Genomic DNA, 17,025 nt, shown 5'->3' with positions numbered 1-17,025 from the left:
GTCTCAGTAGAAGCAGTTAGGATGATTCCTTTGTAAATTACTGAGAAAAGTTCAGGAAGAACTTTGTATAACTCTCATTGGAAACGCTGTTTTATCATACATAATATTTCTTGAGAAGTGCTAGAATAGGATAATCAGGGTTCAGACTATCCTGCATATCTTTCTGGAAAAGAAAATGTAGACCTTATCAGTGAAATGGGGGAGGTTTGGATAAAAAAAAGTAGATGCTGTCAGGGAAATTAGAGAGGTTTCCCACAGGGCATTGAGTCCTGGGGCAATGAATGTCATTATGGATGATTGTTTGCAAATTGCACGCTATATATTCCAAATTGCTGCTACACATGGTAAAAAGGGAGAAATGCATGTATCGCAATAAATTTTAATTTACAGAACATTTTTTCCTCTGTATCTTTAGAGAAGCTCCTCTTGGAGCTTGTATTCAATGTATTTGGCTGTAAATGTGGGGGTTTTTTCCTAGACCTTTAAGCAATTCTGTGGAATTCTTGTGATTTTAATAGTTCAGAATATTGATTAATTTCTGACACCAGGCCAATGCCTTTTCTTCTAGTATATAGCTATGAATCATGAGAGTTTAGGTCATGTTCAGTTCTGTTACAGCAAACGTCATGCACGAATGGAAGTTCAGGCATGGAGTTTAGCCATAAATAAGTCATTAATAATTCTAGAACAGAGCCCTAACTCCCAGTCTTCATGGTCTCATTTTTCGACTGTTCATCTTTTCAGAAACACTTACAGATTTCTAATTTTTGTGCTGTGCTTTCTCTTTGTTTTCAAAATTGGTCATGCACAGTCCAAACATTGATTGAGATCGCAGCTGAATGTTTAACTGGGAAGTGGGGAATCTGACATTTGCGTAAATGTTAAATGTCAGTGAGGTCGTTTTACTTCCATTTACTCTTACGCTGTTTTTTCACATGTTTTCTTATGTACTCTACTTAACTCTTTAGGATGATCTTTCATTCGTTCGTTTATAGGCGATACTAAAGGTTCTCTTTTTGCTCATTTTTTATACTTGTTTTCTTGAGACCACTGTAAAGCATATTAAGGCAGTTTCTTCTCGTCTCTTCATGTGGCTAGCCTACTTTTTGATGTTTGTTTGCTGCTGCTTTCAGGTAAAAGTACCTGGTCTCCTGACACTGGAAAGTAGGGGACCTTTTAGATATAAAGGTTTTGAGGTCTTCTTCTCCCAGATAGCTCAGCAGAGGATAACACTGCCATAATAAACTGCAGTTTGAGTTGTGCTGTAAACCTGTCTCAGCTTCTTAAACAAAGAAACATACAACCTATCTATAGAAAACTATCACTTTCCTGCTGCTAACTAGAATCACGTGCAGAGATTTGAATTTGCTTCAGCCTTCAAGTTGTTGGAACTATTTCCTTTAACATGAACAGTTAAATTGTGAAGTTTTTAAATCCAAAGATGATTTTTTTAGTTTCTATGACTAGCAAACCTAGAATATTTTTATGGAGAATGTAGCTTTTATCTGAGGTTTGTGGTGCAATATGGATTTTCTTTTTATTTTTTTGTAAAAATAGGGTAAACGAGCACAAATTTAGTCCTTTTATATTTTAGGATGGATGTCTTTAACTGATTTTTTTAATTGATTCTCCAGCCCTGGAATCGAAGACTAGGTCTGGGATTTTCTGTAGATTGGGTTTTGCATTTTCTTGTTCTCTTTTAGCACTTTTCCACAGAAAAGCAGAGCTTGAGAAAATACCTACAGAAGGACAGGTCTGATTTTCCCTAAATACTGTGGAAGTCATGAGAACTTGCATAAAACCTGTTTCAGGTGCTAGAGAAAATTATGAATTCTCATTTTTATCTGATATATATATATATATATGTCCTTTTTACTGTACAGGTAGCTATTTCTGCCCTCTGCCTGCAACTTCAGAAGCCTGTAGCTCCTCTCATGTAAATGTTTTTCTCTTACAGCTTGTAAACTCTGATTTACTTTTTCTATTTTGCACTTCTAGAGTGCATAGCCTGTTATTAAAGTACACAGCCTGTTTTCTGCTTTATTCAAGTGCTGTCTTCCGGACCTTCGAGGACAGTTCAGAATTTTATTTTCTTTCAAAAAAAAAAAAAAAAAAACCAACACAAAAGTGCAGCCTCTAAACTTTTGCCTCCATGCACAATAGTCTTTTTATTCCTCCCTCTGATTATATACTGGCATGTTCAGATATCAGGTTTTAATCTGTATATTCTAATGGTAGAGCTGGATATTTAAAGTATCTTCAGACGTCATAGATAGTAGTATTTATTTTTTTTACTGGTTCAGTTATCTGATATTAAATGCTTGTTTTAAGTTTATCAACATGATGATTTAAGTGATACTTAGGCATTTTAATTGAATACAGTGAAAGACTATGAAAAGACATGTGGTACCAAAAAAGCTTGTCCTCTTGTGTAGTGTTAAGAAATATTTTTCTATGGATATTTGGAAGCAGAAGCAGCAGTATATAACTGCTGCTTGCAGTTATGAGGAGGTATGGGGTACAGGTGTTGGCATGTTGAAGGAATTTAACCAAATTAAGAATTATATTAGTGGATACTACTCAATTAGTTTTTACCAAGTACTCTTCTCTCAGCATATACTCAGATTTGAGGATATTTTTGCAGTGGGTAATCTAGTGAACAAAATTTTGAACACTAATATTTTTTTAATGCTAGGTAAAAAGAAAATTTGTAACAAAAGCCAAAATCATAAAGATGTTGAAAATAAAAGAATTTGTTAAAAAACCATTAACTTACATAACTTACCCATTTGAGAAAAGTTCTTTACTTTCTTTTGAAATTTAGAGAGATCACCACTACTAGTAATATAGCCATAGCCAAATGATACATGGCTATGCTGGGCATTTGGACTTCTGTTCAGAATTTTTTTAATTTTTTTTTTCTGTGACTGTTTTAGATGTGTAATCACCTATTCTGATAACACTGACAAGAAATTGTTTGGTGTGGTGCCACATAAAACTGTGCTGTACTAAATTTCTACAATTTCTGTTGTTGAACCAAAAACAATTTAAAATGCATCCTTTACTCTTGGGTCTCTGTTTGGATTCATTGATGCAGGCCACTACATAGTTTGTTTTATGAGCTATTAATAACATTATTGTATTGATTAAATGTGGTGAACTAGAAAGTACACTTTCTGGTCACTCTAAAATCTAGATGAAGAAAGTTATGGAAATTTACTGGCCAATTAGAGATAAAATAAAAGACACAGAAGAAGATTATGAGCAACAAAGATCTGAAAAATTAACATGACAATTGGCATCACTACTGATACCCAGTAGGCACCAAAATACATGTTCCAGGTTGCTGAGGAAACCACATGCTTCACATTTTAAATTCTGGAATGTTTCCAGTTTTAAGCTCCTACAGTGATGCTGCTTGCTAGCACCTTTATTTGAGACAATAGGAATAGGACAAATGCTAGAAATTTGGAGACTACAGAAATGAATTTTAGCTTTATGTCTGAATATTGGATGCAAAAACTTAGTTATATGGAGCCTCAGGATTTTATTTTCTCATTTCATTGAAAGTAAATCTTGCATAAAATCTCATTTTAAGTTGTTAGAACTCCAGGCAAGGGGAGGCAATGTCAGAAAATAAAATGGGACCATGCTGGGCAAATCTGAAACCTGAACCTGAAGAATGTTAAATTGTGCTTCATTATTCTCTTTGCCACATTTATCTGTCTGTGCTGGTAGACCAGGATGAAAAGGAATAGGAAAAAAAAAAAGAAATCAATACTTTGCAATCAAAGCATTTTAGAGAAATAGCATTTGGGACAAAAGATAAGTAACAGTAACTCTGAAAGGAAAAAAAAACCAACAAACCAAGCAGTGAATCAGTCACCCCTTGCTTTGGGGGGAGGTCTTGTTTTGTCTTGGGGAAGGGTGGTTAACACTCCCTTCATTGTGCAAGGCAGCTGCAGGCAAATAAAATGCAAGTTTTAGTGTCTGAACATAGCAGTGTATTTTGGCAGCTCCCCATGCATGTGATAGTTGACCTGTGATGAAGTAAAGGAAGAATACAGGGGGGGCTTTTTTTGCTTGTTTGTTTGGGCTTTTTGTTTGTTTTTTTTTGTTTGTTTGTTTGTGTGTGGCTGTGCTGACGTTAGTTGTTTAGCTAGTATTCAGAATGACTCCAAATGCAATTTTCCTGCTCTTTTGGATAAGAAGCATTGCCTTTCTCCAGAGGAAATAAATGCCCTCTGCTTTTCAAAAAGCTCAGAAATCAAAATAAGTATCTTATGCTTAATGATAACAAATAGTGTGTTGTATGGCAGGAGAAAGGAACTGCAAATAGAATTTATAACAGTTGTTTAAAATCAGTAGTGATCATAGTTACTACAACAGCAGTGTTGGTTTAGTAATCATGACTTAAATTTCAGTGTTTGTGCTTCTAAAGATTATTTTCTTTCCATTCCCTCATCTGTGAAGTGTATTTACCTCCTCAGGCAGCTCCACTGCTCCAAACCTGAAGAGATGAGAGAGCACAGAGAAGGAAACTGCATTTTCAAACACTTAATTCAGTTTATGGTATTTTCATCTTACCTGGTGTGACCTTGAACTTGCCTACCAGATGAATGAATATACAGTTTTCTAAGAATTAATAAAATGCCTGATGGACTTTTAGATATCCCTTTGAGACTCTCTATGATGACATTTAGTGCTTAAAAATCCTATGGTGTTACCACTGTAGGTGATGACCCATTCAAATCTGCAGCATGTGTCCAAGTCTTTGGTTGTACAAACTATACAGAAAAGAACAAAGTAAGACTGCCCCAACAAAGATGGTCCGCGTGTACATTTACAAAGTGGGTGAGCACATGCCGTCTTACTTAATACTGGATAATTCTTTCCTCTATAATATACCTGTGGGCAAGCTTATTCTCTTTTCACATGCTCGATTTAGGGGGGAGCACCCTACAGTGCTCCAGGATAATATCAGTCTGCTCATCAGCCCAACTTCTTCAAGGAGGTAGAAGGAAGATTTGCAGGGGTTTCTGCTCAGCTAGGGCTGATGAAATAGCTACTTTTCTTCAGGAACTCTGTGGGTTAACAAGCAGTGCAAATACAAGAGTATTTCTGTAAATATCTGTCTCTGGCAGAAAAAGCCATACTACTACTCCTTTTACTCCAGGTTTCAAGGCATGCCACTGAACTGGTTCCAAAGGCAGTTCAGAGATTTCAAACACCACAAAAAAGACCTAAAGTCCCCACAGGCTTGTGCCAGCTTCTTTATTACAACTGACAGACGTGACCTCAAAGATGTGTCCTGGAGGGTCATAGGGGACTTGTCTCTCCTTGTCCCCGAAGGGTTATCAGACCTCTTCTGCTGCTGCTTTTTCTTTCATTCAAGCCTTTCTGTTATAGGTTTGCTGACTACCACTGAACATAATGACAAAATTGAAATTTGTAACTTTCAGAAATTTCCAGAAGCTGGTCCGTCTAATTCGTTACCCTATGTCTCCAAGATGCTAGAGTCCCTTCTCTTTTCAGGAATATCCTCTCAGAATTGCTTTACTACGTGGGATGGGATTTTTAGATAGAAGTATTATCTTCAGTTAGAGTAATAACAGGAAAAATTAGATAAACTTTTAGTCCTTCATCCCTATCAAAATACCAGTAGATAAAATATTGTGGTGGCAATGAAAGTGCCAAAGACGACTGGAGAGGCTTCGTTATATGAGTTCAAATTCAGCATAACTATCCTGTGAGATTTTTTTCATTTCTGGCATTCAGGAAGGAGCATAGTTGTTTAATTTCTACATGGGAAATGAGGACACAACATAGAATTTTTTTAGTTTTACAGTAAGCCATGACCGCTTTAAAAATAGGATCCTTACCCTTCCATTTTGACTTCCCACTTCACTGAGAATCCATTGAGACTTTTTAGAGCAATTGCAGCCCAGCTCAGATGGCATTTTTTTGTGTGTGTCTCTTTTTGCTTCTATGAATGTATGATTAATAGGACATTATTGGGTCAGGGAAATACCTCAGTTTCTTCATACCACTTTTCAGCTCTTTGCTAGTTTAGTTTTAAAGGTGACTGATTACCGTACAGATCTTAAAGAGTTTATTACAGCAACTTCAAGTTCAGTGTCAGCAAGATCCCCTTGCTCTCAGGAGAGGCTTTAGCTTGTAAGATTTGATCTTTTTTGATTCTTTCTAAGCCATAAATAATATACATTTGTCTAATTTGGAATATGGGTCCTAAAAGGTCCAAAAGCTTAGCTTCAGATAGTATTTTCAATGGCAGATAGTCCATAGTTTACAGGAGCTGGCAGAGATGACAGTGTGTTCTCCAGGGACTGACCCAATGAATATACTTTTGATCTTCTTGCCTAATCTGCCTACAATGGCAGATGCCTTGTAGCTAGAAGCGCACTCCAGCATTCTCATTGTAAGAGCTTTTGGTTTCCGAAGGAGCACGCAATTTTCAGCTCTAAGTTGGGTGCTGTTATGGCCCTCATCAGCGAGTTAATAGCCTATAGTAACAGGTGTCTTGTTTAGGTTATAATAAACAGTACGTGATCACTTGTACCAATTGGTTGAAATTCCCTTTTGTCTGTTGGATACCTCGTACTTACTTATTGAAAACAATCACCTCCTGGGCATTTTTGGCACTGTAGTGAAGCATTTAAATTGCTTTATGTCATTAAGCAAAAAGTCATAGACTTAGTACAGTTGTCCTAAGCACAGACTTCTACTGCTGAAGAACACTGTAAGATGTTTTTGTGTTGAACATCAATAGAGGAAGCATGAGACTTTCTGTTCCTAAGGGTCTTTGTTCAGTGCATTTATAGTTTTATGGCAAATTGTCTTCACAGAATCATGGAATGGTTGAGGTTGGAAGAGACCTCTGGAGGTCATCTTGTCCACCCACCCTGCTCAAGCAGGGCTACCCAGAGTCAGTTGCACAGGACAATGTCCAGACAGCTTTTGAATAGGGATGCATAAGGATCACTTTTACTAAACTTCAGAGCAATGAAATCTGTGAGTGAATTTATTTATAGGTGCCTAACATGCACTTGAAGATTGTTTAGTAAATTATGTGGGACATCTAAAGTAGTGGTGGAAGCATAAGTTAAATTTGAAAAATTGATTTTATGCAAAACAAATTTTATGCCATAACAGTAATTTTTAGTACACAGTTGTGGTTACCAATGCTGCAGCTATGTTAGAGGAACTTACTTGATTCAAAATAAATTTTTATGCCTGCTTATATTATAAATTAGAATTTGTAAATGGACTATATGCTGCTTTATTTTTATATAACCCCCTCTTTTGCTTGGATCATTTTGTGATACCGCAATAAAAATAAAAACATCTGGATCATATGTAGCATATGTACCTATATTCCCAGATGTATGGTAATATTCTTCTAAAAAATCAAATGTTGTTCTTATGTGTGCAAAAGATAGCAAGCCAATTTGTTATGTTGAGATCTAATAATGTAAGGAGCACTCTCTCAATTTATATTGATGTTATTAAAGAATCTTGCCTGTTACCTTTAGTAACTAAAGTACTTGATTTCATTTTTTTTCTGAAATAATGAGTATCCGCTCCTCCTTTTAGATAAGTAGGTTCAAATGAAGAAGGAAACCAGGACTGTGAGGTTAACGATGTTAATTCTGTCGTTCAGCTATTGTAGCTGGCTAATGTAGGGTTTTAAACTGATACACATTGCTGTAATAGTGTCACATAAGATTGATAGCAATAGCGAAGTTACAAGAAAACTCCATTGGAGTTTCTGGTATTATCTGTGTTCCAGCACACCAAAAAACTTAAACTACAATTCAGCAAATCTGTCATATGCGGAAGGAATCTTTTTTTATTTTTAGTATCCCTCAAAGAGGAGCAGTCATTTTAATATTATGTCCTTCTTGTACCTTGAGATAACCTCTTGATTGGCAAGACAGAACATTACTCATAGGTAGTGGGACTGACAAACTCTGGTTTCTTGAAGGGATCTGGGAAAACAGCCAACTGTGGGGCCTCTTGGCTTCATTATAAATTAAACGTGTAGTTTTTCTGGCAAGATAAAGCTAATAAGCTTTGTTGGTGTATTCACTGTCATACTAGACAAATACAAAGTTCCCTATGATTGAAGAGGCAGGAAAAGCAAGGGCGTATGCCATTTTTGAGGTTGCTTACATCAGTCTTCCTCATATGGCTTTTCATTGCTCTCTGGGTTGCAAGACTTCATAATTTCCAATGCTTTGGTCACCAGTCGTACAGGCGTTTTCTGCCCCTGGGGGAATTGTCTGAGTGGTGTCTGGAACAGACATTAGTGGTTGCGTTAGCCAACCTAGGGATCTTCACTAGAACAAGGAAGGAATAATTTTTCAGTTTAAATCAAATCATTCCTGGATTCAAGAGTGAATTTTGAATCCACTAGACTAGACAGTCTTCTAAGCTGGGTCTCTGCACAATATTTATACAGTCATTAGGACTGTCATAAGGCACAAGTATATGAATAGATTTCAAGTCTGTGATTTCACTTATCCAAAGGATAAGAAAACTGGTCACTATAGAGTAGTGTCACCAAGAGAAACTAAGATCACCTTGTCCCAGAATAGCATGCATTTGATTATTAGGATGCTCCTCTGCGTGATGAAGGGCTTACATACCTTCCGGCAAAGATGGATGGAGGACGGTTTTAAACACAGAACTTCTAGATAAACAGGACCACTTTCTGTCCCTTCCAGCTTTTTTTTTTTTCAGTAGAGATCGGATTGTTGATTTGCCTAAAGCAGTCTGTGGTATAAAATGGGAAAATTATAATCAAATGATAGTAGTAATTTAATATATTGAGTTTTTAAATTTTTTTTTTTTTTGGAGCACAGGTCATGAAAGAAATTTATTTGAGAGTTTGATATTTTGTCACCTATCACTGTGTGTTCTGAAGTAATACTGTAAGAGCAGTGATAGCTAAATGCTGAAGAATACACACACATACATACACACACTTGTGTTTAGTATTTACAGTATGACATCCTAATCCTTTCCTATTCATCACTCCGTATCCTTTCTAGGAGAATGAAACGGGACAATCACAGTTGACTGGGCATGTTTTACACTGAGATTAGAAGCATCCCTTCTTTCCAGACCTCTCCCCTCTGGTTTAGGGCAGTTTTACCTTACAGTATTTCTTTGATCACTTTAATAAATCAGTGATTTGGACAAAGTAATTCAGTGTGAATCCAAATCTCATTTACAGTCATTGTTCAAGTTGTGCAGCCTTCCACTTGAGTGATCCTAAATGATAATGTAAATGGAGTTTAGTTTGCGGAGAGGATTTTCTTTAGAGTCAACGTTAAATCCCATGTTCCCATCCTGTCCATCAGTCCGCCTCAATGTTTGGTCTTTTCCACTCCCTGATTTCCATTTTTGGGTATTGCAGTGCTGTGATGAGTTAAGCCGCCTTCTCCTTTCTTCATGTCTTTTCTCGTCACCCTTTTTTCTGTAATAAGAGTGTGCTATGTAGCACTGCACTATGTATGTATCTAAGCAGGGATGTGTCAGTAGTTATAGTATCCTTACTCTGTGTAGAACCAAAATCAAAACCTAAAGCAAGTCAGGAAAATAGCATCAGTACTTCTGAGTATATGAGATTAAGTTGCCATAGAATAAAGAATATTTGTTTCACAATAATAATCAATGGAACACTGTACTTGATTTATCCAAGCAAAAAAGTTTAATTCATAATATAGTATGTTTTTGACTTGGCACTTTTTAAATGTTATATAACCTTGTGAAGCTTGAGCTATTCTAAAAGCAATGTCACAACTTCTTTGTTTCATTCTGCTTCTTACAAAACAGAATATCACATCAAAGTTAACGTTTACTGGTTCCATTTTTTTCCCTTGTTCTCTCAGCCTTCCGCAGTGAGTCGTTTTGGTTTTCCTTATTTTAAACGTTTGGGAACCATCAATATGAAAATACTCCAAATTATAGTATTTGTATTTATTCTGTAATGAACTTTCCTAAATCAAATCTATGCACGTTTATTGTCAAATCCTTTTCTGGGACTCGGAACAGGACTCAGCAAATATCCCCAAAATAGTTTGGTTTTTTAATCCATTTGTATTTGGTAGGTCTTAGGAGCAAAACTTTAGAAAGCATAGTCACAGAGGTCGCTTCATAGTGTCAGGACACAGCTGAAAAGAGAATTAGCATGATGTTATTCTGCATAATTAGGCCAGGATTTCAACAAAATGGATGTTATCCATAATTATATTGTGAAATAAATTACCAGGTGATTTCAATTATGGTTCTTAGTATAAGTGACATTTGAACATATATGAAATAAATGAGTAATATATAAACTTAGTGTTTCATTGAAGAGGAGGACAAGACTCTAAACGAAATTTTTTTTGCTGTTTATGTTAGCAATACTCTGTTTTGAATTACTTGGGTGAATGGAAATATTGCATTCAAGTTGGAACCAACAAACCGTTTTAACAAACAACCCAATAGATGCGTTCTCTTAGCTGATGAATACCAGCAAAACCAAGGGGTCACCCACTGAAGCTTTAAGATAAACCAGTGGTGGAGGGGTTTTTGTGGATTATGTAAATAAACATATGTACTTAACCAACTGGCTCACACACTGCCGAAACAAATGTCTTATGAACAGATTTTATACTTTTGCTGTTTGATTTGCGTTTTCCATAAAGTATTGTTCATTCATATTAAAACCTGTAGGCTTTGAGACATAACCAGTATCAGTAGGTTGGAAAGAGTGTCTCCCCCTGCTCCCCTCACTTCAGAACCCTCTCTTGTATTGACCAGTGTCCATGATAGGATTTTAAATTCAAAGACTCTCCTTTCGACTAGGTTAGGCTACTGATATTATTGAACCTTCTTAGAATTAAGCAGTTTCTTTTAACTAAATTTAACTGGTTTACAGCTGTCTAAGGATGTGAGTCATTGCTAATGCAGAATTTTTTCTAGGCAAATGCTTTGGAACTGAGACAATGCTTAAGAATGTATACATTGGCTCCCCTGAAAATGTGAATTTCAGGTCATTGACTAGCTCAAAAATCTTTAGTCTTGGGGTACTAATTTCTTTTTTCTTTTTTTCCTTTTTTTTCCCCCCCTGACTTCAATTATGCTGGAGTTTCCTTAGAAGCTCGTGAGGAAAATGCCTCTCAGTATCAGTTTTCAGAAACAGCAAACTTGAGTGATAGGATTCTGTTAGAAGATTAGAAGGAAATTCAAGGTATTTACTAGCAGGACAGAAGGATTGCAAACATGATAGTAATGTTCTGAGAATATGATTTGAAACATCTGGTTTAAATAGTGTTTTTATAGGGAATACGTCAGTACAGACAAAATTCTTTACTATTCGGAAGATACTATAATTGCAATTCAGTTTATGGTGACTCTTCTTGTTAGTTCTCCATTGCAGTGATCTGTCAGCAAACTGGTGCTACCAGAGGATGATTAGGTATGCAAAGGAAAGGAGGACAAAAGGAAACAAAGGGATGGAAATGTCCTTAGAGATTATTTACGTAAACATAGCTGAACTATTTTTCTGGCTCATATAAATCCACTTACAAAGCAACTTTGTATGAAAAAGCTCTGGAAAGAGAATAGTTTTTTTGGATCAGTGTCAATTGTTTGTTGCTCCTTCACCAAAGGTACAAAATAATTAATTGTTTATACAGGTTAAGTCAATTTTTGTTGTAGCAGCACTTCTTCCTGCATACTATTCTTTTTCTCAAGTCAACCTTATTGCATAAGTGTGCATGTGAAGCTAGGTCAAAAATAAAGCATTAATTGCATTAGGTGTGCTGCAATTCCTAGATTATTTTTTTTTAAGCTTTGTTTTCTCTGTGTGCAAGTTTCTTCCTTTTGAAGCAGGGACAATGTGCCTGTTTGTGGTCCATACATTTATTTGATAATTAAGGTTTTATTTTAAGTAGAAATCACAAAAATAAATTCTTTGTGCTTTCTAAGCTGCATAGCAACAAAATGCTTTATTTGTAAAATTAACACTGTAGAACTTCGTGCTAATTTCGAAGGACTTTTTGCAGATTGGAGATCATGAGAGTAAAAATGACAAAAAGATTTTATCTTCTGAAAAAGGAAGAACCTTTTTTTTTTTCATGGGAGCTATTCTGAATTTTAACTGGATCTGAGTAGCAGTAGATAAGTATGACTGTGTAAGATGCATCACTATGCTGGAGTTCCCCCATCTCAGATTCTCTTTTTGTCCTTTCCTTCTCCATGCTCTCCCCACTCCCTCTAGCCTCGTTCTCTTTCTTAAGCCAACAGTGTGTTCGTCTGTAGCCCATGGCCACTGAAGGAGCCTCCTGGCATAAGATTCTCCATACCAGTTAAAGGTGTTACAGAATCCCACTATGTCAGGTCCAGCAACATCAGGGCATTTCCAAAGTGCACAATGATATTCCAATGTGATGTTGCAAAGACAGTAATGTTTCAGATAAGCGTTGAAGAAGAAAACTTTCTTGGGAGGCAAAATAGAAATTAATCCTGTCTTTACTGGGTAGAAAAATTAATGTAAACTGAACAAATGTTTACTGCTTAACTGAACAGTTCGCCATCTCTGCACTGAAGTGTTAAACAGGACTCCAGAATTTAAATTTCTTTAAGAAGAGAGGGAGAGACCACCACTGGTATCTTGCATTTCATAGTGTCTTTAATTTACTTTATGCTTAACAAACTTTACTAAATTAACTGAGATGAAGACTTGAAGATGATTTTTAGTATGATGATTCAAGAACAAGAATCTCTGAAGATAACTCGACAACAGTGTAACCATATTTATACCAATTGATCAGATCATAAAGTAAAAAGAGCATACTGAATGCAGCTGAACTTTGGAAGGAACTCTGACTTCTGTTTGCCAAAATGTTACCGAAACTTGTTTTGATCTATCCTGAACTTCAAAGCCACTTAAAAATCTCACCCTCGCAACAAGACATGGTATGCCTGGAGCTTCAGCGTTCATTCGGCTTCAATACATTGTTGCTAGTCTTGGGAATTTAACTTTTAAAATTAATAGCCAGAAGACTAATTTTAGTCTAATTGATTCAGTACATTAATACGATATTCACTCGTGTGACAGACCTTATTTCACTGGGGACTTTACAAGCAACACCTGATATTGGAGGTTTAAATGGAGACAACACACATACAAAAGATCAAATTTTGCTTCCATCCATGCAATGGTGAGCTATACTTCCCCCCCTGCCCTGGAATTTGTTAACACTAAACTAAATGTAGATATTTGCAATTCATGCATGACTGTTGCAGTGGTACTTTTGTGAGACCTGCAATAGAAAGACAATTATAATGATCAGTTTTTCAGTGTGACATTTATAAAACTGGAGCTTAATCTTTAAAACTGACCAGTAATATCTACTTAGAGGCCTTCATTATGGTCTCCAAAATATGACTTTCAGAAACACGGTAATATTTACAAATCCAGTAGTATAGCTTTCTTGAACAGTCTCTCAGGACTTAAGGTGACCTCTCATTAATACATTTTAGGAACAAAATTTCTTCAGATCCATCGCAATTTTCCAGAGTGAACATCTTACCCCTTCTTTTGAAGCAACAATTTTTTTATTATGTCAGATACAACTACGTGATCACGTCAGTTGTAACTGTTATGTTCTCATGCTGATTTTGATGCAAGCTCACCTTTCTCAGTTTCTCAAATACTGTGTGATTCCAGCAAAATCAAGTACGACTTCAGGCTGTCAAATTTTTATCATGGTATTAGTATTCTTACATTGAAGGGAGTGGCATGTCTCCAACCAGACAGAATTGTAGCTGCTCTGTCATCACATACCTGCTTACTCGCCCACTCTCTCTTCCACAATAGCTTTTTTTGTCCTCATGTTAATATTCCTGACATGGAAAAAATCATCTCTGCCTGTGATAGGTGAGAATCCATCGTCTCCCTGTAGTCATTGACCCTGGAGCTGACGTGACCCATAGTGCCTTTACAAACCCAAGGAAGAACTGTTTGGAAAGCTCACAGCTCATGTGAAGATTTGTTTATTTGGATGGCTACACCATAGGAATAGAACAGAAAACCTCTCAAGCCACATGATTATTTACATCCTTTTTACAATACTGCTTCCACCGGGTGAAAGCTAGGATTGAAAAAGTGGGAGGCTTAGCAGTACCCTGAGATATTCTTTTGTACATCTGCTCTTGTAATACAATCAAGAGATATTATCGAGTGTTAAATTGCTTGTCTTCCGTATATTCAGTGTATATTGTGATGAAATTGTCATGTTACTGATCAAAACAATCTCGTTGCGGAGCCGCACTGGGGAAGTCAAGTGCAGAGTATAAGCATGTTCACTTGTTTATAGAAAAACATACAGTGAAAGATTTGTCTGCAGGTAAGTAATATAGCTAGTTATTACATATCGGAGATACACACACACAGTGGAATATGCAATGAACTTTCTCCAGTTGGAAAACATTTTGGCTTCAAAATAGACATTTTTCATTTTTAAAATATTTCCAAACATTATTGGATCTTCATATTTTTAAGAGTATTGTTTCACTTTTTTCTTGTTGTCTCATAATGAAATAAGTTAATGGACTTTTATTACTTTTGACTTTTTTTTCTTTCACCACTTTTATTCCTTTTAGAAGTCAAAGAGAATGGCAAGAAAATTGAAAGTGGTAAATTAAACATAAATGCAGTTAATTCTGGTACAACCCGGGTGATGAAATGAGTTATCGTTGCAAAGTGTTGATCGTTGATTAAAAACAAATATTCTGAAGGAAGAAAAAAAGGATCTTTTCCAATTACAGAAAGGGGGAAATACAGATTGAACAACCAGTTCACAAAGCCACTTCATTTATTCTAATTCAGAAGTCACTGGTACAACAGAAACTGTTTTCCAAGTGTTCAATTTACACCTATCCTAGGGTTGATGATTGTTCTACAGAAGGATTTCTTGGTTGAAGCATGATACGAACGATCTACTAGTAACTTCTAACTAGAAGAATTTGGGAATCTAGTGGCCTTGATAGATATTAGACTAGATGTGTCTCATTTAAATCCTTGGGCCGTTTTTAAGTGGAATTTGCTTGGGGTTTTCAGTGAGATTTGTATTTGCAAAAAGTAGCATGCTTCCTTGCCTTTGGAACAGAGTGCCAGAGGAAACTTCTCTTGCCTCTACTCCTGTACTTCAGGGCTGGCAGGCAAAATAATTAGTTCCACACAACTAGGAATAAATCACCCAGGCTGAAACATGATAGGGCCTGACAAGTGGTAATGTTGGAGAAAAAGATTTCAGTAAATCATTACTGATGAGGAAATTGGTATGCAGACCGGATGATTCCAGTGTATGTATGTGTACCTTTACAGTAAGTTTAGTGTTGCTAACTTATCCACAGGTTGCTGTCTTTACCCTGCAAAATAAGTATATACAGCAAGAATAAAGATTGTTAATAATCTAATAATAGTATTTATTTTTTATTTTTCCTTTCTAGAAATTTTGTACAGCAATATATATTCCTTAGGTTTGTAGAACATTTCAGAGGAAATTTATTGTTTTCCAAATATTTGAAGACTAAACAGTGCTGGTTCAATCCTTATAAGTTTTATTTCTATTAGTTAGTTAAGATTTGTTCAGAATTACTTTCTTTGGGGGGTTGGGTAGGAAAAAAGAATGGTAAAACCAATATGACATATGTTATGTATTATTTTTAATAAGCATTCTCAAACTACTTGCAAAGGACATAACAGAAAAATTCTTCATTAAATAATTATATGGGCAAAGTATAGATTATTCTTTACTTTCTTCTTCATATTATATCATTTTGGAGAACGTGTAGTTTAGTTATTATTTGTTACAATAGTGCAAGTTTGGGAGAAAAATGGAATAAAAGCAATTATTCTATTGTTGATCATGATTTCTTAAGGAAATTTTGCATCTATCATTACACAAATGTTTCAATTTTGACACATTGTGCCAGTTCCAATTTTATGTAGTTTAAAGGAGTGTCCTTGGGGAATATCAGTTATCTGACCCTGCAAAAGACATAGCTGTAGGTAACTTTTGGAATTGTTGGGGTTTTTTTCGTAGTTCCTTGCTGTTAGTGTGACTTGGAACATTTCAATGTACTTGCTGCTTCCTGGAGGATAACGAAAAAAATCATTCATTACTCCAGACTGCAAAGCATGCATGTAGACTCAAAGTACAGACAGGTTCAGACTTTTTATATACTACTTTTTTTTTTTTTTTAATATACAGGAGGGTGTAGTTGTAATGGGAAGATGTGTCACTCTTACGTAGTACTCTCATACAGCTGTCATCGTACTCTGGTCACAGTAAACAGTGCTACTGAAACATGAAAATGCATGCTGTGCTTGTGCAAACGCTTGTGCTGCCTTGGCAAGCATTTTAATATATGCTGAAGCTGAATTATTTAGCTGTCTCTTGCGTACGGTTCGCTCACAGCAGAAAGTCACCCTGTACTATCCCCTCTTCAGCCAGCTGGAGCCTTTGCCAGAGCGTTTCGCCTCCAGAAGTAAACACGAGTCTAAGAATAGCTCAGCCTTCTTTGTAGTATATTTTCATGGTCGGCTGTCTAAACAGCCAGCCTGTCTAGACAGCTGACAACACTGAAAGCTCCTAAGGTCAAAAGCAGCCACGTAGGCTGCTCTTGGGGATGTTACCTCCTTGGGAGCTGTACATGTGGGCCCCAGGAGAACTTTTCAGTCAGAACTAGTAGGCCATGAGCTTACAAGTGTCTGCTACTAAGGCACTAAATAAGAGCTATGAGTGTATAAAGAAGGAATTTTCAATTCTTACAGTTATTTCTAACTTGCATGGTATGTCACCGGTCATGGTTTTTTGGTGCTCTTTAAAACTTGTTTTGTAGAGTCATTTGTGTTGTGCTCAGATTTAAATTTTAAGCATAACTTGGAGGCCTAATGCTGTTTTCTAGTAGAAACTAATGACAAAGATAAACCAAAACCAA

The 17,025-nt window shown here is 36.2% G+C and overlaps 1 protein-coding gene across 9 annotated transcripts in view; it reads left to right on the top strand.

Annotated features, from left to right (window-relative positions):
* The window catches only part of ERC1 (ELKS/RAB6-interacting/CAST family member 1), a 304,845-nt gene that overhangs the window by 95,926 nt on the left and 191,894 nt on the right, over positions 1 to 17,025 (top strand). The gene's annotated exons all lie outside the window — the stretch shown is intronic.

This window comes from Rissa tridactyla, chromosome 1 (genome assembly GCF_028500815.1).
Source record: "Rissa tridactyla isolate bRisTri1 chromosome 1, bRisTri1.patW.cur.20221130, whole genome shotgun sequence".
NCBI lineage: Eukaryota > Metazoa > Chordata > Aves > Charadriiformes > Laridae > Rissa > Rissa tridactyla.
This window is presented reverse-complemented; position numbering and strand designations above follow the sequence as displayed.